Source organism: Bubalus bubalis, chromosome 12 (assembly GCF_019923935.1).
Source record: "Bubalus bubalis isolate 160015118507 breed Murrah chromosome 12, NDDB_SH_1, whole genome shotgun sequence".
Taxonomy (NCBI): domain Eukaryota; kingdom Metazoa; phylum Chordata; class Mammalia; order Artiodactyla; family Bovidae; genus Bubalus; species Bubalus bubalis.
In genome coordinates, this window is record NC_059168.1 from 61,570,712 (window position 1) to 61,592,088 (window position 21,377).

The window sequence follows — 21,377 nt, forward strand, 5'->3', positions numbered from 1 at the left end:
CTACAGTGCTCTTCGTGGGTGCCCAAATACATGACTGGGTTTGTTATTTATCTCATTTCATATGTAGAAAAGAAAGCAAGTAAGTAAAAAAGCTTTTAGAATTGCTATTGATTAGATGTATAAAAATTTTCATAGAAAATTTTTAAAATTTTAGAAAAGCACAAATATGTATCAGTTATTAAATTATTTTCATTTCCAAACACACCCTTCTGTTCTCTTCTTGTGACACTGGAACTAGGACTCTACAAACATTTCTTTACCAGCTAATCCTTGTTAAAATCTCACCATAAAGGGTACCAGAGGAAGAATAGAGGCTGAGGAGGAAGGAAGAGCAATGAGGGCTTCCCTGGTGGTTTAGTAGTGAAGAATCCACCTGCCAATGCAGGGGCCATGGGTTCAGTCCCTGGTCTGGGAAGATCCCATTTGCCATGGGGCAACTGAGCCCCTATGCCACGACTATTGAGCCTGTGTGCTAGAGCCAAGGAGGTGCATCTGCTGAGGCTGGTGTGCCCTAAAGCCCATGCTCGGCAACCAGAGAAACCAGCACACTGGGTAGCCCCTGCTCACCACAACCAAAGAAAACCCAGGTGCAGCAACGAAGACCCAGAGCAGCCAAAGACAATTTAAAAATAAATCTTTTTAAAAAAGGCAATGAAGTGGAAGCACAAAGTATTTCAGGTAGAAATAAAAAAATGCTATATGAAGTAAGCATGTGAGTATAAAAGTTATACAAGCCAGGAGACACAACTGAAAGATAAAGTACAAAGTTAAATTTATTCAATAGTGTTCACCTCTATTTTATCATTCATTTTTATACACTGGCCTATTACTTGATAATGTAAATTAACCTCACCCAACTTCTTAGAATCAGGGATGAAATAAACATAAATGAAATAATAGTACATTTGAGAGAGAGCTGGGAGATTGAGAGATCCTTCTATAGAAATAAGTAGTTTCTCAACAACTATGCTACTGAAGCATAGCTTTGTGTTGCATTGATTCACCTTGTGAAATATTATCCTTTATGATTTCACTTCTGTCACCTTAACTAAGAAAACAAAGCATTTTATTGCCTCCTCTCTTCTTGGACAGAGTCCAGGCCCAGGAAATTGTGCACTTAAGAAGCATGATAATTTGTGAAAAGCCCATGCCTTTCATAAGCATTTTACTAGAATTTGAGGAAATTCACATGGGTGAGTATAGGGCAAAAGACAGTACATTTTAAACCAATGAAGTTGGATTCAAAAACTTTGCAGAAAAGTTACAATCTGAATAAATAAATATAGGCCTTCAGTTCAGTTCAGTCACTCAGTCATGTCCGACTCTTTGCGACCCCATGAATCGCCGTACGCCAGGCCTCCCTGTCCATCACCATCCCCCAGAGTTCACTCAAACTCACATCCATCAAGTCGGTGATGCCATCCAGCCATCTCATCCTCTGTCTTCCCCTTTTCCTCCTGCCCCCAATCCCTCCCAGCATCAGAGTCTTTTCCAATGAGTCAACTCCACATGAGGTGGCCAAAGTACTGGAGTTTCAGCTTCAGCATTATTCCTTCCAAAGAACACCCAGGGCTGATCTCCTTTAGAATGAACCGGTTGGATCTCCTTGCAGTCCAAGGGACTCAGAAGAATCTTCTCCAACACCACAGTTTAAAAGCATCAATTCTTCGGTGCTCAGCTTTCTTCACAGTCCAACGCTCACATCCATACATGACCACTGGAAAAACCGTAGCCTTGACTAAACGGACCTTTGTTGGCAAGGTAATGTCTCTGCTTTTCAATATGCTATCTAGGTTGGTCATAACTTTTCTTCCAAGGAGCAAGCGTCTTTTAATTTCATGGCTGTAGTTACCATCTACAGTGATTTTGGAGCCCAAAAAGATAATGTTTGACACTTTATCCACTGTTTCCCCTGTTTCCCCATCTATTTGCCATGAAGTGATGGGACCTGATGCCATGATCTTAGTTTTCTGAATGTTGAGCTTTAAGCCAACTTTTTCACTCTCCTCTTTGACTTTCATCAAGAGACTTTTTAGTTCCTCTTCACTTTCTGCCATAAGGGTGGTATCATCTGCATATCTGAGGTTATTGATATTTCTCCCGGCAATCTTGATTCCAGCTTGTGCTTCTTCCAGCCCAGCCTTTCTCCTGATGTACTCTGCATATAAGTTAAATCAGCAGGGTGACAATATACAGCCTTGACGTACTCCTTTTCCTATTTGGAACCAGTCTGTTGTTCCATGTCCAATTGTAACTGTTGCTTCCTGACCTGCATACAGGTTTCTCAAGAGGCCGGTCAGGTGGCCTTTAAAGATCCTTATCCTCATAATGTTTCCCAAACAACAGAGAAAGTTGGCCACCAAAGGCTTTTTTAAAACATTAAAATGGATTGTTTTTAATTGTAAGAAACCATAAAGAAGGAGGGGGTGGGGAAACCTCTATGATCCTCCTGCCAATTAAATCATATTTTAAATAAAAATAGTACATACATGTTAGTAAGTCAGTGAAATGGCATTAAATGAAAACCAAAAAAGCCCCTTCCTTCTCCCAAGGATAAACTCTTAAAAAAAGGGAGCTTCTTTTTATACTTACAGGAATAAAAAATACAAACACATTTATTTTGAAAGTTAAAAAAATAAGTGAAAGGCTAAACAAGGAAAAGAAATTTACCCTACTCATCCAACTCCCACACACTTAAACCCCATTTTTGTCTCCTTGTTGAGAATACAGAAATAACTGATGCATAAACCAAGTATGTATGTGAATATGTGGGGGAGTGTTTATAATCTTCCCCTTATATACATAAATCATAACATACTAAATACACTGTCCCACACTTTGCTTTTTTCTCTCAGTTATATCTCTTCAGTTCAGTTCAGTCGCTCAGTCATGTCCGACTCTTTGCGACCCCATGAATCGTAGCACGCCAGGCTTCCCTGTCCATCACCAACTCCCGGAGTTCACCCACACTCACATCCATCAAGTCATTGATGCCATCCAGCCATCTCATCCTCTGTCGTCCCCTTCTCCTCCTGCCCCCAATCCCTCCCAGCATCAGAGTCTTTTCCAATGAGTCAACTCTTCGCGTGAGGTGGCCAAAGTATTGGAGTTTCAGCTTCAGCATCATTCCTTCCAAAGAAATCCCAGGGCTGATATCCTTCAGAATGGACTGGTTGGATCTTCTTGCAGTCCAAGGGACTCAGAAGAGTCTTCTCCAACACCACAGTTCAAAAGCATCAATTCTTCGGTGCTCAGCTTTCTTCATAGTCCAACTCTCACATCCATACATGACCACTGGAAAAACCATAGCCTTGACTAGACGGACCTTTGTCGGCAAAGTAATGTCTCTGCTTTTGAATATGCTATCTAGGTTGGACATAACTTTCCTTCCAAGGAGTAAGCGTCTTTTAATTTCATGGCTGCAGTCACCATCTGCAGTGATTTTGGAGCCCAGAAAAATAAAGTCTGACACTGTTTCCACTGTTTCCCCATCTATTTGCCATGAAGTGATGGGACCGGATGCCATGATCTTCGTTTTCTGAATGTTGAGCTTTAAGCCAACTTTTTCACTCTCGTCTTTCACTTTCATCAAGAGGCTTTTTAGTTCCTCCTCACTTTCTGCCATAAGGGTGGTGTCATCTGCATATCTGAGGTTATTGATATTTCTCCCGGCAATCTTGATTCCAGCTTGTGTTTCTTCCAGTCCAGCGTTTCTCATGATGTACTCTGCATATCAGTTAAATAAGCAGGGTGATAAAATACAGCCTTGAAGTCCTTTTCCTATTTGGAACCAGTCTGTTGTTCCATGTCCAGTTCTAACTGTTGCTTCCTGACCTGCATACAGATTTCTCAAGAGGCAGGTCAGGTGGACTGGTATTCCTATCTCTTTCAGAATTTCCCACAGTTTACTGTGATCCACTTAGAGCTATGTTGATATCTACAGAGCCACTTCATTTATTTGATCGGCTGTGTAGTACTCCATTGAATGGATATACCAAAATTTACACACTTAAGTCACTAGTCAATGCACTGTCAGAGTTTTTCCAATCTTTTACTGTACTATTAAGAGGCTATACTATTTTTGTAAGTAGGTTATTTCATACATGTCCAAGTGCATATGTGGAGTAATTTCTTAAAGCAAAATGGATTATTTGTAACATTGTTGAATCTGATTTGCTTTAAAAACAGCAGCCTTCTGGGTCCTTTAAAGCAGTCATATTTCTCAAGGAATGTCAACCCGGGACAAAGTTTATTAGAAGGTACCTTTCTGAAAACAAAAGGCAACAGACAAAAGACAAACAGTTTCTAAGTTATCCTTTTGAAATTGGAATAAGAACCCATGATCTTTATGATCTTCTCAGCTTTAAACAACCTTAATAAACAAGAAACATATCCATAAGTGGGTTTCTGAATATCAGTCGGTTCTAATATTAATAGAGCCTGAAAGGGTTAGTAACTCAGCAGGAGTATGTAAGCTTTGTGATATTTTCCCATTAGTGTTCCCTAATTGATGACTGGTACTGTGTGGGCTATACTGACACTGTTAGCCATCCTACGGTTTCATAATGCTTGTGACACCTACCACACAGGATTGTGGTAAAATAATATTCACATAGGTACTTGACGTTCAGTAGATGAAAGATAAATGTTACTTTTCTTCACTACTTACACTGTGCTTAGTGAAAGATGAAAATCATTTCATCCATTGCTAAGGTAACAACTAATCTAGCAGAAAATTATACAGGCTAAAATTTTTTTAATATGAAAAAGAAAATCTAATGTGTAAATTTAAGTCCTTTCTATATCTTTTATAGCTTATAATAAGAAACATCAAAGAAAAATATCACTCATTATCAGAGAAATGCAAATCAAAACCACTATGAGGTACCATTTCACACCAGTCAGAATGGCTGCGATCCAAAAGTCTACAAGTAATAAATGCTGGAGAGGGTGTGGAGAAAAGGGAACCCTCTTACACTGTTGGTGGGAATGCAAACTAGTACAGCCACTATGGAGAACAGTGTGGAGATTCCTTAAAAAACTGGAAATAGACCTGCCTTATGATCCAGCAATCCCACTGCTGGGCATACACACTGAGGAAACCAGAAGGGAAAGAGACACGTGTACCCCAATGTTCATCGCAGCACTGTTTATAATAGCCAGGACATGGAAGCAACCTAGATGTCCATCAGCAGATGAATGGATAAGAAAGCAGTGGTACATATACACAATGGAGTATTACTCAGCCATTAAAAAGAATACATTTGAATCAGTTCTAATGAGGTGGATGAAACTGGAGCCTATTATACAGAGTGAAGTAAGCCAGAAAGAAAAACACCAATACAGTATACTAACGCATATATATGGAATTTAGAAAGATGGTAACAATAACCCTGTGTACGAGACAGCAAAAGAGACACTGATGTATAGAACAGTCTTATGGACTCTGTGAGAGAGGGAGAGGGTGGGAAGATTTGGGAGAATGGCATTGAAACATGTAAAATATCATGTATGAAACGAGTTGCCAGTCCAGGTTCGATGCACGATACTGGATGCTTGGGGCTGGTGCACTGGGACGACCCAGAGGGATGGAATGGGGAGGGAAGAGGGAGGAGGGTTCAGGATGGGGAACACATGTATACCTGTGGTGGATTCATTTTGATATTTGGCAAAACTAATACAATTATGTAAAGTTTAAAAATAAAATAAAATTAAAAAAAAAAAAAAGAAAGATAATTTTAAGATTCCAGTGGCTTTAGTATTGCTAATAATGTCAATTTGTGGACACTTTTGCTTATCCTGAAGGGAAACAGGCCATATCACTCTACTGCCTTCCTCTAATATTACAATTCAAATGTGGTAGAATTACTTAAATGCAGCAGTTCATGTGTAGAAAAAAATTAACATAATGAAAAAGTATATGCAAATAAGGATATTAGTGATAATGTGAAAAAGAACTAAACAAAATTACAATCCATAGAAGGATTTTACAGCAGGCGGAAATCTTTAAGATTATTTAGTAAAACCCCTTTGCATTTATTTTTTAAAAAAAGATCTAATGACAAAGATCTTCAAAGTTTAAGTATCTTGGGTTTGTTTATAAAAAACAAAAGGCCTTTCTATAACATGCCCCCCAACAAAGAGCAGATTAAATGAAAAAACACATTTAGAAATGGATGCAAACCATGAGTTTCGGCCTCCCCTCTGCTCTCCTGGAAGGTCCTCTAGGGCAGAACTGAGCTCCAGTAATTAGCACTTCACCAGGGGAGGAATTTTTAAGACCTCTCAACTAAGCCATTCACAATACAGAGTAAATTCTTGCTCTTTACTCAGGAGGAAAAAAAAAATCTACACTGACCATGCTTTTGCAATCCCAAGAGGTAATAATTAACCATGGTTTAATGTGTTTGTTGGAGTAATAATGTAGACCAATTGCCCTTCAACTCAGCTATCAAACTGAAAATTTTTCAGGATTATTTTGAACTTAGAGATGGGTTGAAAGTAAGATTAAAATGATTACATTGTACTTTCAAATGAAACTATGACCTCATTCCTTCATGTATGTATATATTTACATATAAATTTTTATTTTATTCTTTCAGTAGGAAAATAAAAACAAATATCTTAGAAACCAAACCAATTTCAGATAAAACATGAAAATAAAAGAAAGATATTTTGTTAACATTCTTCCTCTGTTCTGTTTGTTTTCTCATAAGTTTTTTCTCATTTAGTAAAAAAAAATATTCATCTTATGCATTTTGCATTTCAACTACTAAATCCTTAAGGATTAAGAGAGATTTAAATGAAAGAGGAGCTTATGTAAATACAACCACCTTTGAGTTGGAAATGGGAACAATTTTCTTTTCTGCTCAGATACCAACGTCCTGTTGAGAAGATTCTCCAAAAATGCTCAAGCGAGTGCTGTGAATGAAAGCTCAGCCAGCATGGAGTGGAGAACTGGGAAGACGAGGAGGATGCTTTATTTTCTGGGGAGGGGGCGGGGGACTGCACTTTTGAATTTAATAACTTAAGGGGAGGTATAATCTGTAACTTAGGTACAAATGGATTTCCTTGTATTCTTACAACACATTCAGTACAGTTAAGTGTAATCAGTAATTTACGATTAAGAATATAATTGCCCAGGTGTCAGGCCGTTTTTTCCTGAATCTATTTATTACAATTGTCTAATGATAAGTGATTATCTCCTATGTTCATCTCTTAGATGCTGAGCACTGGGCATGCTGGAACAATTTCTCTTTTAATACCCCTGGGCTCTAGTTGACACAATTCTGCATGCCTAGGGTTCGCTTTTCTAAACATAGGCACCACAACCCTTTTTAAGATGTGTTACCCTTGATAGAAGAGGGATAATCATTTGGTTTTAAATTGGTTGTAAATTGTATGTTGTGAGGAGGGTCTAGTTCAACACTGACCCATGTTAAGATGTAAAATTAAACACAACCACTATCAGGTTTCCCAGGAGGATTTTCTTTATTCTTTGATCCTTCTATTGCATTTCTTGACCACTGCCTCCTTCCCCAACCCATGTTAGCCTGCTGACCATCTGGGGAACAAGAAAAAAGAATGAAGGTCAGTGAAGAGTTTTAAGCTGGTATCAGAATGTTGGGTCATGGGTAACTCGGATCATCCACAAAAATTATCCAAACAACTTCTTTTTAAAAGACTAACAGAAGGAATTTCCAGGCTTGATATGATCATCCTCCTTCAACTCCATCTACCCACACCTCCCCTATTCTTCAAGATGGCTTAACTGTCACTGTCTCTATAAAGATCCAATCTAAAGTGATTCTTTATCTTCAACTCCCATAGAGTTATTCAGTCCCATAGAGTTATTCAGTATAACTAACTCACATAACTTGGCAACATCATCTCCAGTTGAACTCAAACTGCTGTTATTACTTACTATTCCATGGGTCTATGTCCTATTTCACTAGACTGTAAACACCTGAAGGGCAAGATCTACATCTTTTATTTTCTCTAACAGCCTAATGCTTTAAATAATTGTTGATTTTAAACTAAGCAGGAGGACTTCCCTGGTGGTCCAGTGGCTAAGAATCTGCCTGCCAATGGAGGGGACATGGGTTCAAGCCCTGGTCTGGGAAGATCTCACATGCCGAGGAGCAACTAAATCTGTGCCCCACGACTAATGAAGCCCACAAGCCTAGAGCCAGTGCTCCACAACATGAGAAGCCCCTGTTTGCTATAACTAGAGAAAGCCCATGTGCAGCAATAAAGACCCAGTACAGCCAAAAATAAATTTTGTATAAAAGGAAATGTTAAAAAAATAAATTTTAAAAATTAAAAAAAATGGAAGCAAGCACAAGGCAACTGGTTCACATGAAAAGTCGAGGACTTGGATAAATGACACATTTTGTGAGTATTCCAAAAAAGGGATAATTTTCCTGCTTTGATCTTGATTAGCCCTTTTTGTTTTCTAAAACCTCAGTCTCAAATACTGAATTTTTTATTTCCCAAGAACAGGATTCCTAATAGACTCTATCATTAACTCAAACACAAAGCTCATTTATTCTTAACTTTCCTCAGGATTTTCATGATCTAAAGTCACAAGAGTCATGATATTCAAGGAGCATTTTGCTGACAATATTTACATTCTAGCTAATGACTTTTGTACTTTAAAAATACTGAAAATCATAACTTTAATGTTATATGGTCTGCATACCAGCTTCTTACACTATAAAATAGGATCACCTTTCTATTTTATACCAACAAAAGGCACTGTTTTTTCCCTCTCACTTGAAAAAAAATTATACCATTTTCCCACTCTTTAACTCTCAAAACAAAATGAGTATCATACAGTTAATTATACCTACTCAGTAAAAGATGGCAGTAATAAATGTAGGAGATCAGAATATATACCCCCAAATACACCACTCTGGCATAAGTGCTAAGTAGCTTCAGTTCAGTTCAGTTCAGTTCAGTCGCTTCAGTCGTGTCTGACTCTTTGCAACCACATGAACCACAGCACATCAGGCCTCCCTGTCCATCACCAACTCCTGGAATCCACCCAAACCCATGTCCATTGAGTAGGTGATGCCATCCAATCATCTCATCCTCTGTCGTCCCCTTCTCCTCCTGCCCTCAATCTTTCCCAGGATCAGGGTTTTTTCAAATGAGTCAGCCCTTCGCATCAGGTGGCCAAAGGATTGGAGTTTCAGCTTCAACATCAGTCCTTCCAATGAATACCCAGGACTGATCTCCTTTAGGATAGACTGGTTGGATCTCCTTGCTGTCCAAGGGACTCTCAAGAGTCTTCTCCAACACTACAGTTCAAAAGCATCAATTCTTCAGCGCTCAGCTTTCTTTATAGTCCAACTCTCACATACATACATGACCACTGGAAAAACCATAGCCTTGATTAGACAGACCTTTGTTGACAAAGTAATGTCTCTGCTTTTGAATATGCTATCTAGGTTGGTCATAACTTTCCTTCCAAGGAGTAAGTGTCTTTTAATTTCATGGCTGCAATCACCATTTGCAGTGATTTTGGAGCCCAGAAAAAGTCAGCCACTGTTTCCACTGTTTCCCCATCTATTTGCCATGAAGTAATGGAACTGGATACCATGATCTTAGTTTTCTGAATGTTGAGCTTTATGCCAACTTTTTCACTCTCATCTTTCACTTTCACCAAGAGGCTCTTTAGTTCTTCACTTTCTGCCATAAGGGTGGTGTCATCTGCATACCTGAGGTTATTGATATTTATCTCCGCGGTCTTGATTCCAGCTTGTGCTTCCTCCAGCCCAGCGTTTCTCATGCTTCAATTATGTCCAACTCTTTGCAGCCCTGTGGACTATAGCCTGCCAGACAACTCTGTCCATGGGATTCTCCAGGCAAGAATACTGGAGTGGATTGCCATGCCTTCTTACAGGTGATATTCCCTACCCAGGGATAGAACCTGTGCCTCTTACATCTCCTGCATCGGCAGGAGGGTTCTTTACCTCTAGCATCACCTGGAAAGCCTACTGGTGTAAGAGCTAAAGACAACTGAAAAAAGCAGAGAGAGGATGAGCTCTCTGATGTTCCCAAGATACCTGAAAACAGATCATACATTCCCCTTGTGACAGTGTCACCTTCCCCCATCTCCACTTCCTAGAACAGGAGGAGAATAACAACTTTATCACCAAAGACAAGATGACACCAAGAAAAAATTCTACACAAACAAACTAGCCCTTATTGACCATTAGTTCCCTACATATGTGCCTTCCTACACTTTACTGCCCCTAGAGCCCCAAAGTTCCTTGTCACTTCTCATTAAATTTGTTCCTTTGTCCAAAAGGTATAAAAGTTTCCAAGCCTAACTTTGTCTTTAAGGATTTTCTTTATTATCTATGTTGAAGCCCCCAGGAGCAGGTAAAACTTGGAACTTCAAATAAATCTGTATGCATTTTCTCCTGTTATCCTGCTTGTTGTCAGTTTATTTCACAGAACCAGCCAGAGAACCTAAGAGAGTAGAGGAAAAATGTCCTCCCCCATATAAACATATTCTGATAGTGAACGTGAGGCAGGAGATAGATGGGCTACAGGTTAGACATATAGCCAGGTTAGACATATATAGCCAGCCTCCTGTTTACACCTTTAGATAGAAATAACAACAGGAACAGGGTAAAGAGCTGCACTTTGACTCTGATGGACACTTTAATATAGCAGTCACGGCAGGGGCAGACAGGAGCTGAGTCCTGCCCCGATAAAAGATAAAGAGAGCACATATTTCTCATTCCCGAGGTCAAGGAGACCTTCTCAACTACACATGCACAGAAAGGCTTCTTGAGGATCAAAAAAGAGGAGGCACTGCCCCAGAATCTGTAATGCCAAACCTCCCACAGACCTTTGCAGTGGAATCTGTCTGTCAAAAAGTCGTTCACACATGTTGGGGAGGGTCCTAGGGCAGGTCAAGTGGAAAAAGAAACAAGATTATTGGCCAAAGATAAACAAAGCCCTGGAAGAACTACCTTATATAAATAAATGATTTACACCTCTTTATGGTGTTCCTCCTTATTAGAGAGGATGAAAGTTAGAGTGTGAAAGTGTTGGTCTCTCCATCGCATTCATGGAATTCTCCAGGAAAGAAAACTAGAGTGGGTTGTCATTTCCTACTCCAGGGGATCTTCCTGACCCAGGGATCGAACCTGGGTCTCCCATATTGCAAGAAGATTCTTTACCATCTGAGTTACTTGGGAAGCCCCTTTACAGAGGATGCATACACCATTTTCTCTCTGGGTGTGTATCTCTGTTTTGCTTCTGTCTTAAATAAGCAAACTGTTTCTCTGTGTACTCTCCCATTTGATGTGCTGTGTCTCTAATTTTACAGTTTTTGTCTCCTTGAAACACTCTTGCTTTCAAACAGGGCAAGAGCCAGAGGAACTCTACTTCTAGCCTCTAGCTCTTTCTGGTTTAGTGGTTGGGATTTTCTGGTTTTCATCCAGCTATGCAAGTTTAATTCCTGGGCAAAGAACTAAGAGATCTTGCTTCAAGTCACCACTTACTGCTATCTCTTCCAGACAAGATACAGCTTCTGACCATTCTATTTTTGAATTTAGGAACAGAAACAAAAGCCCTCATCTTTAAAAATTTGTTTAAAAGGCATAAATGTCTAAAAAATAAAGTCTACTAAAGAAAAAAAAAGGCGTACATGTCAAATGAGGAAAAACTAAGACAAGAGATGTTAAAATAAGGAGAGATTTCATTTTAAAATTAAAAAAAATTTTTTGCTACTTCTTTTCTGTTAAGGAATTCACAGCTACAAGTTTAAACTTCATCTGGTTTAGAGGAATTCAGTTTTTCCATACAGAGCATCAGCTCTCAACTTAACACCTTGGTATGTAGCCTAAGGAAGTTCAAAGCCATCTGCAATCGCTGCCTGCCTTTTAAGTAGAAAATCACAGGAGTCTAGGAGGAGGGCACATCCTATGACAGTTAGTTTAGCAATCAATTGGGTTACATTGGAGAAAACTAAAGGCCTTCAGTTCAAGTCGCTCAGTCGTGTCTGACTCTTTGAGACCCCATGGACTGCAGTATGCCAAGCCTCTCTGTCCATCACCAACTCCCAGAGTTTACTCAAACTCATGTCCACTGAGTCGGTGATGCCATCCAACCATCTCATCCTCTGTCACCTCTTTCTCCTCCCACCTTCAATCTTTCCCAGCATCAGGGTCTTTTCCAACGGGTCAGTTCGTTGCATCAGATGGTCAAAGTATTAGAGTTTCAGCTTCAACATCAGTCCTTTCAATGAATATTCAGGACTGATTTCCTTTAGGATGGACTGATTTGATCTCCTTGCAGTCCAAGGGACTCTCAAGAGTCTTCTCCAACACCACAGTTCAAAAGCATCAGTTCTTCAGCAGGTCTTTCCTAAAGAGCCCAGATCCAGGACCAGAACACAGAACACTGCATCTCAGGGCTGGAATGGGCCTCACTGCTGCTTGGTCCAGTGGCCCCAAACTTGAACTCATCTACAAGCTTCAGAAAAACCCCTCAGGACTTCGGCTTCCAGAAAAGTGGAATAGACATTATTTTCTCTATACTTCCCTGTAAGTATAACTTAAAACCCTGTCATTATATATAAAATAAATATTAAAAGGCTCTGAAAACTTGAGAGAAGGCAGATAGGATTGAGTATGTTCTCTGACCATGATAGAATCAAATTAGAAATAAAAAATGGAAAGGTAACATAAAATCTCCAAACACTTGGAAACAACAAATGAAAATACAATATATCAAAAATTGTCAGACACAGCTGAAGCAATGCTGAGGGGAAATTTAATAGCACTAAGTGCATACATTAGAAAAGAGGAAGACTCTCAAATCAATTATTTAAACTCTTACCTCAAAAACCTGGAAAAAGAAGAAAGAGGAAAAAAAACAGAGGAAGAAAATATTAAAGACAACATAAATCAATGAAATTGAAAATAGAAAAACAATAGAGAAAAATCAATGAAACAAAGAGCTGTTCTATGAAAATATCAATAAAACTGACAAACCTCCAGCATGAATAACAGAAAAAACAGAGGGAAGACACAAATTACTAATATTAGTAATAAAACAAGGACATCACTATAGACTCTACAGACACTAAAATAATAATAAATGAATACTAAAAACAACTCTACATTCAGAATTTTGACCACTTAGGTGAAATTGATTCCTTAAAAAATACAAAGTACCACAACTCATACAATACGGAATAGATCATTTGAATCACCCTATAACTATTAAAGAAATTGAATACACAATTTCAAAGCTTCTAAAATTGAAATCTCCAATTCCAGAGTTTTTCCAGATAATTTTTTTAAATGTTTGAGAGAATTAACACTAATTCTACACAATTTCGTCCAGAAAATAGAAGAGGAGGAAACACTTCTCAGTTAATTTTATGAATTTAGCACTACTCTGATAGCCAAACTAGACAAAGACAGAAAAAGAGAAAGGAGACTACAGGCCAACATCTCTCATGATTACAGATGAAAAAATAGTTTATAAAATATTAACAAATAATTCATCAACATTTAAAAAGAGCTATACACTATGACTAAGTGGAGTTTATCCCAATATTTGAAAATCATTCAATATACTCTATCATAGTAACAGGCTAAAGAAGAAAAACCATATAATCATATTAGTTGATACAGGGAAAGTTTTTTACAAAATTCAACACCTTCATGATTTAAAAGTCTTAGGAAAATAGAAACATTAAAGGCAAATACAAAAAAAAAAAAAAAACTTTAGCTCAATGGTAAAAGAATGAACACTCTTTGTTATGAACTGAATTGTGTCCCCTAAATGCGTATGTTGAAGACCTAAACCCTCATGCCTCAGATTTTGACTCTATTTAGACATAGCACCTTTAAAACATAATTAAATTAAAATGAGGGTCTTGGGGTGTCAGATTGGTGTCCTCATAGGCAAAGGGAGATTAGGACACCCAGAGAGACACCATGGGTGTGCATACAATGAGGGATGACAATGTAAAGAGACTGTGAGAGGCCAGACCAGCCATGTGCAACTCAAAGACAGAGTACTCAAAAAACCCCACACCTACTGACACTTTGATATCAGTTTCTAGCTTCAGGAACTGTGAGAAAATTAATTTCTTTTATTTTAGCCACTATTCTGTGTTATTTTTGTTATGGCAGCCCTAGTAAACTAGTATACTTTTCCTTCCAATATCAGGAAAAAGCAAGGATATCTGTTCTCTCCACTCTTAACATAGTGCTGGAAGCTCTAACTAGTGTAATAAGGCAAGAAAGGAAATAAAATGCATACAGATTTCAAAGGAAGAAATAAAACCTCCCTACTTGTCAATGATATGAATGTCCATGTAGAAAATCCCAAGGAATCTACAAAAAGTATCCTAGAATTAATAAGTGAATTCAGTAAGATCATAATATACAAGGTTAACATATAAAAATTAGTTCTATTTTTATATACTAGCAATGAATATACTGAAAACACCAAAATTTTAAATGGCTGGTTTCAGGTATACAGAAAAGTGATTCAGTTATATATAAAGTGATATATATATATATAAATACATATATATACACATATATTTTTTATACATACATATATATTTTATATACATATATATGTATACATATGTGTATATATACACATATATATTTTTATACATACATATATATTTTTATATACATATATATTTTTATATACATATATATATATAAAGTGAAAGTGGAGAGTGAAAAAGTTGGCTTAAAGCTCAACATTCAGAAAACAAAGATCATGGAATCCGGTCCCACCACTTCATGGGAAATAGATGGGGAAACAGTGGAAACAGTGTCAGACTTTATTTTTCTGGGCTCCAAAATCACTACAGATGGTGACTGCAGCCATGAAATTAAAAGACACTTACTCCTTGGAAGGAAAGTTATGACCAACTTAGATAGCATATTCAAAAGCAGAGACATTACTTTGCCAACAAAGGTCGTCTAGTCAAGGCTATAGTTTTTCCAGTGGTCATGTATGGATATGAGAGTTGGACTGTGAAGAAGGCTGAGTGCCAAAGAATTGATGCTTTTGAAGTGTGGTGTTGGTGAAGACTCTTGAGAGTCCCTTGACTGCAAGGAGATCCAACCAGTCCATTCTGAAGGAGATCAGCCCTGGGATTTCTTTGGAAGGAATGATGCTAAAGCTGAAACTCCAGTACTTTGGCCACCTCATGGGAAGAATTGAGTCATTGGAAAAGACTCTGATGCTGGGAGGGATTGGGGGCAGGAGGAGAAGGGGACGACAGAGGATGAGATGGCTGGATGGCATCACTGACTTGATGGCCGTGAGTCTGGGTGAACTCAGGGAGTTGGTGATGGACAGGGAGGCCTGGTGTGCTGTGATTCATGGGGTCGCAAAGAGTCGGACACGACTGAGCGACTGATCTGATCTGATCTCTGAGGTCCATCCCTGTTGTTCCTAAGGGCATTATTTCATTCTTCTATATGGCTGAGTAATATTCTGTTGTATATATGTACCACATCTTTCTCCACTCATCTGTCAATGGACATTTAGGTTGTTTCCATGTCTTGGCTATTGTAAATAGTGCCGCTATGAACACTGGGGCACCTGGATCTTTTCAAGTTAGAGTTTTCTCTGGATATATGCCCAGGAATAGGATTTCTGAACTATCTGACTAACTTTTGACAAAGTTTCAAAAGCAATTCAATGGAGGAAAGACAGTCTTTTTCAACAAATGGTGCTGAAGTACTTAGACATTCATAGGTAACAAAGAAAACCTAGTCTTTTCATGAAAAGACCCTGATTCTGGGAAAGACTGAAAGCAGGAGAAGGGGATGACAGAGGATGAGATGGTTGGATGGCATCACTGACTCAATAGACATGAGTTTGAGCAAGCTCCGGGAGTTGGTGATGGACAGGGAAGCCTGGCGTGCTGCAGTCCATGGGGTCGCAAAGAGTCAGACATGACTGAGTGACTGAACTGAACTGATGAGAAAAAAATAAATAAAACTAGATATAGTAGGCTGCATGGTGGCCCCCCAAAAGACATGTCCTAATTCCCGGAATCTGTGAATGTTACCTTCTTTGGATGAGTCTTTACAGCTGTAATTTTAAGATCTTGAGAAGAAAAGCTTACCCTGGATTAACTATCTGGGTCCTACACTCAATCACATGTATTCTTATAGGAGAAAGAGAGATTAAACTGAAAAACACAGGGGAGGTAAACACAGAGAGTCGAGTAGGAGGCAATAAGACCATGGAGACAGAGGTTGGTGTGTTGTGGCCACAGCCAAGGAATGCCTGTAGCCATCAGAAACTGGAAGAGGCAAGGTATGGATTCTCCCCTAGAGCCTTGGAGAAAAGAACACTTTGATTTTGGATACCTGGGCTAGAGAGAGGATAAATTTCTGTCACTTTAAGTCTTCCAGTTTTTAGTTATTTGTGAGAGCAGTCACAGAATCTAATGCCAGATACTGATATTACTGACTATGGACCCACAATTTTCCACAGTGTCCCAAAATGGCCACCTGCAACCTAAGGCCCCAGGCTGTGGCCACACTGTAGGACCAGCTCCCATCCTCATGATTTAGTTGGAGTATAGACCAATTTCTCTTTTATTCTGAAGAATGGCAAAAACCCCTCCATTTTAATGATCCAACCATTTCAATAACCTCTGCATGGGCTTCCCTAGTGGTCCTGTGGTTAGGACTTCACCTTCCAATGCAGAGGGTAGGGGTTCAATCCCTGCTCAGGGAACCGAGATCCCGTATGCCTTGTGGCCAAAAAACCAAAACATAAGACAGAAGCAATACTGTAACAAATTCAATAAATATTTTTAAAATGGTCCACATCAAAAAAAAAAAAATTCTTAAAAAAGAAGAATCTCTGCAAAGATGCAAACCTGGCCAAAATAAAAACAGCAGGAGGATTATAGGAATATGAGTGCCCAAGAGCAAGATTGTGTAGGGAAAAAGGTAGAGGGAAGGTGGTGTAGAAGAACAGAAAATGAGATAGAGGAAAGAAGTGATGAGAGCCTATAGTTGCTTAGTTGCTGGAGATTGTGTTTCCATCCACCCTTTATCAATTATGTCAATGTCTAAATAATGTCTTAGTAACAGAGCACTAGTTGAGCTTAGTAAGAACTCTTCACATAAGAATATAGTCAAGTATAAATTATTACTGCAAATGTTTTCTTCATCAGTAAAAAGTATCTTTTAACTACATGTAGGCAACGAGAGTAGTTACCCCGCGTCCGAGGTCAGGGGCTGTGGCCGGGAGGAGCTACCCCAGGCCCCCACGCCCGAGGCCAGGGGCAGAGGCCGGGAGAAGCAACCCACGCCCGAGGCCAGGGGCGGTGCCCGGGAGGAGCTACCCCACGCCCCCATGCCCCAGGCCACAGGCGGCGGCCGGGAGGAGCAACCCACGCCCAAGCCCAGGGGTGGCGACAAGAGGAGTTACCCAGAGCCCTGGCTGTGCGGGCGCAGGAGGGCCTAGAGGAGCTATCCCACATTGAAGGTCAGGAAGGGCGCTGGTGAGGAGATACCCCTCGTCCAAGGAAAGGAGCAATGGCTGCACTTTGCTGGAGCAGCCGTGAAGAGATACCCCACGCCCAAGGTAAGAGAAACCCAAATAAGACAGTAGGTGTTGCAAGAGGGCATCAGAGGGCAAACACACTGAAACCATACTCACAGAAAACTAGTCAATCTAATCACACCAGGACCACAGCCTTGTCTAACTCAATGAAACTAAGCCATGCCTGTGGGGCAACCCAAGACGGGCTGGTCATGGTGGAGAGATCTGACAGAATGTGGTCCACTGGAGAAGGGAATGGCAAACCACTTCAGTATTCTTGCCTTGAGAACCCCATGAACAGTATGAAAAGGCAAAATGATAGGATACTGAAAGAGAAACTCCCCAGGTCAGTAGGTGCCCAGTATGCTACTGGAGATCAGTGGAGAAATAACTCCAGAAAGAATGAAGGGATGGAGCCAAAGCAAAAAGAATACCCAGCTGTGGATGTGACTGGTGATAGAAGCAAGGTCCGATGCTGTAAAGAGCAATATTGCATAGGAACCTGGAATGTCAGGTCCATGAATCAAGGCAAATTGGAAGATGTCAAACAAGAGATGGCAAGAGTGAATGTCGACATTCTAGGAATCAGCGAACTGAAATGGACTGGAATGGGTGAATTTAACTCAGATGACCCTTGTATCTACTACTGCGGGCAGGAATCCCTCAGAAGAAATGGAGTGGCAATCATGGTCAACAAAAGAGTCCGTGATGCAGTACTTGGATGCAATCTCAAAAACGACAGAATGATCTCTGTTTGTTTCCAAGGCAAACCATTCAATATCACAGTAATCCTAGTCTATGCCCCAACCAGTAACGCTGAAGAAGCCGAAGTTGAACGGTTCTATGAAGACCTACAAGACCTCTTAGAACTAACACCCAAAAAAGATGTTCTTTTCATTATAGGGGACTGGAATGCAAAAGTAGGAAGTCAAGAAACACCTGGAGTAACAGGCAAATTTGGCCTTGGAATACAGAATGAAGCAGGGCAAATACTAATAGAGTTTTGCCAAGAAAATGCACTGGTCATAACAAACACCCTCTTCCAACAACACAAGAGAAGACCCTATACATGGACATCACCAGATGGGCAACCCCGAAATCAGATTGATTATATTCTTTGCAGCCAAAGATGGAGAAGCTCTATACAGTCAGCAAAAACAAGACCAGGAGCTGACTGTGGCTCAGACCATGAACTCCTTATTGCCAAATTCAGACTTAAATTGAAGAAAGTAGGGAAAACCACTAGACCATTGAGGTATGACCTAAATCAAATCCCTTATGATTACACAGTGGAGGTGAGAAATAGATTTAAGGGCCTAGATCTGATAGATAGAGTGCCTGATGAACTATGGAATGAGGTTCATGACCTTGTACAGGAGACAGGGATCAAGACCATTCCCATGGAAAAGAAATGCAAAAAAGCAAAATGGCTGTCTGGGGAGGCTTTACAAATAGCTGTGAAAAGAAGAGAAGCGAAAAGCAAAGGAGGAAAGGAAAGATATAAGCATCTGAATGCAGAGTTCCAAAGAATAGCAAGAAGAGAAAAGAAAGCCTTCTTCAGCGATCAATGCAAAGAAATAGAGGAAAACAACAGAGTGGGAAAGACTAGGGATCTCTTCAAGAAAATCAGAGATACCAAAGGAACATTTCATGCAAAGATGAGCTCAATAAAGGACAGAAATGGTATGGACCTAACAGAAGCAGAAGATATTAAGAAGAGGTGGCAAGAATACACAGAAGAACTGTACAAAAAAGATCTTCAGGACCCAGATAATCATGATGGTGTGATCACTGACCTAGAGCCAGACATCCTGGAATGTGAAGTCAAGTGGGCCTTAGAAAGCATCACTACGAACAAAGCTAGTGGAGGTGATGGAATTCCAGTTGAACTATTCCAAATCCTGAAAGATGATGCTGTTAAAGGGCTGACCTCAATATGCCAGCAAATTTGGAAAACTCAGCAGTGGCCACAGGACTGGAAAAGGTCAGTTTTCATTCCAATCCCAAAGAAAGGCAATGCCAAAGAATGCTCAAACTACCGCACAATCGCACTCATCTCACACGCTAGTAAAGTAATGCTCAAAATACTACAAGCCAGGCTTCAGCAATATGTGAACCGTGAACTTCCTGATGTTCAAGCTGGCTTTAGAAAAGGTAGAGGAACCAGAGATCAAATTGCCAACATCTGCTGGATCATAGAAAAAGCAAGAGAGTCACAGAAAAACATCTATTTCTGCTTTATTGACTATGCCAAAGCCTTTGACTGTGTGGATCACAATAAACTGTGGAAAATTCTGAAAGAGATGGAAATACCAGACCACCTGATCTGTCTCTTGAGAAATTTGTATGCAGGTCAGGAAGCAACAGTTAGAACTGGACATGGAACAACAGACTGGTTCCAAATAGGAAAAGGAGTTCGTCAAGGCTGTATATTGTCATCCTGTTTATTTAACTTATATGCAGAGTACATCATGAGAAACGCTGGACTGGAAGAAGCACAAGCTGGAATCAAGAATGCTGGGAGAAATATCAATAACCTCAGATATGCAGATGATACCACCCTTATGGCAGAAAGTGAAGAGGAACTAAAAAGCCCCTTGAGGAAAGTGAAAGTAGAGAGTGAAAAAGTTGGCTTAAAGCTCAACATTCAGAAAACGAAGATCATGGCATCCGGTCCCACCACTTCATGGGAAATAGATGGGGAAACAGTGGAAACAGTGTCAGACTTTATTTTTCTGGGCTCCAAAATCATCCCAGATGGTGACTGAACCATAAAATTAAAAGACGCTTACTCCTTGGAAGGAAAGTTATGACCAACCTAGATAGCATATTCAAAAGCAGAGACATTACTTTGCCAACAAAGGTTCATCTAGTCAAGACTATGCTTTTTCCTGTGGTCATTTATGGATGTGAGAGTTGGACTGTGAAGAAGGCTGAGCACCGAAGAATTGATGCTTTTGAAGTGTGGTGTTGGAGAAGACTCTTGAGACTCCCTTGGACTGCAAGGAGATCCAACCAGTACTTTCTAAAGATCAGCCCTGGGATTTCTTTGGAAAGAAATATGCTAAAGCTGAAACTCCAGTACTTGGGCCACCTCATGCGAAGAGTTGACTCATTGGAAAAGACTCTGATGCTGGGAGGGATTGGGGGCAGGAGGAGAAGGGGACGACAGAGGATGAGATGGCTGGATGGCATCACTGACTCGATGGACGTGAGTCTGAGTGAACTCAGGGAGTTGGTGATGGACAGGGAGGCCTGGTGTGCTGCGATTCATGGGGTCGCAAAGAGCCGGACACGACTGAGCGACTGATCTGATCTGATCTTATAAGACACACAATGTACTTACAATTACACAATGTACTCCTTTCCTACCCTAGTATTAGATATAGATCCCTCCAAGGGAAAGTAAGAAAAGAGAGTAACAGTGCACTCTTGCTATAGATTGGCCCCCAACCTGACCCAGACTGAGGGGATAGGGAGGAAGCAGAAACAGAATCCCCCACAAAGTGGCAAGTAAAGAGTACAGAAATGAAGGCTAAAGGATGAACTTTAGAGATTTTAAGATTTTGTATATGGCATTTAAAAGATTTGATTGGAGTCCAGAGTGACTTGGGTTTCTAAAGTTAGGTGTTTTGTGACTAAAATATTTGGAGGGAGGTTATAGATTAGTTGGATTTTGTAATGATAGGCTTTTACCTTGTAGTTGCTTTAACTCTTATGTTATTATGAAACAATTAGAACTGGAATGTTTTAATTTGACAATTGTTGATTTTATACATTTATTGATTTTTTTCATGTTTTAA

The 21,377-nt window shown here is 39.8% G+C and overlaps 1 protein-coding gene across 15 annotated transcripts in view; it reads right to left on the reverse strand.

Annotated features, from left to right (window-relative positions):
• LOC102389627 (WD repeat containing planar cell polarity effector) overlaps positions 1–21,377 on the reverse strand; it is a 454,572-nt gene that overhangs the window by 327,511 nt on the left and 105,684 nt on the right. The gene's annotated exons all lie outside the window — the stretch shown is intronic.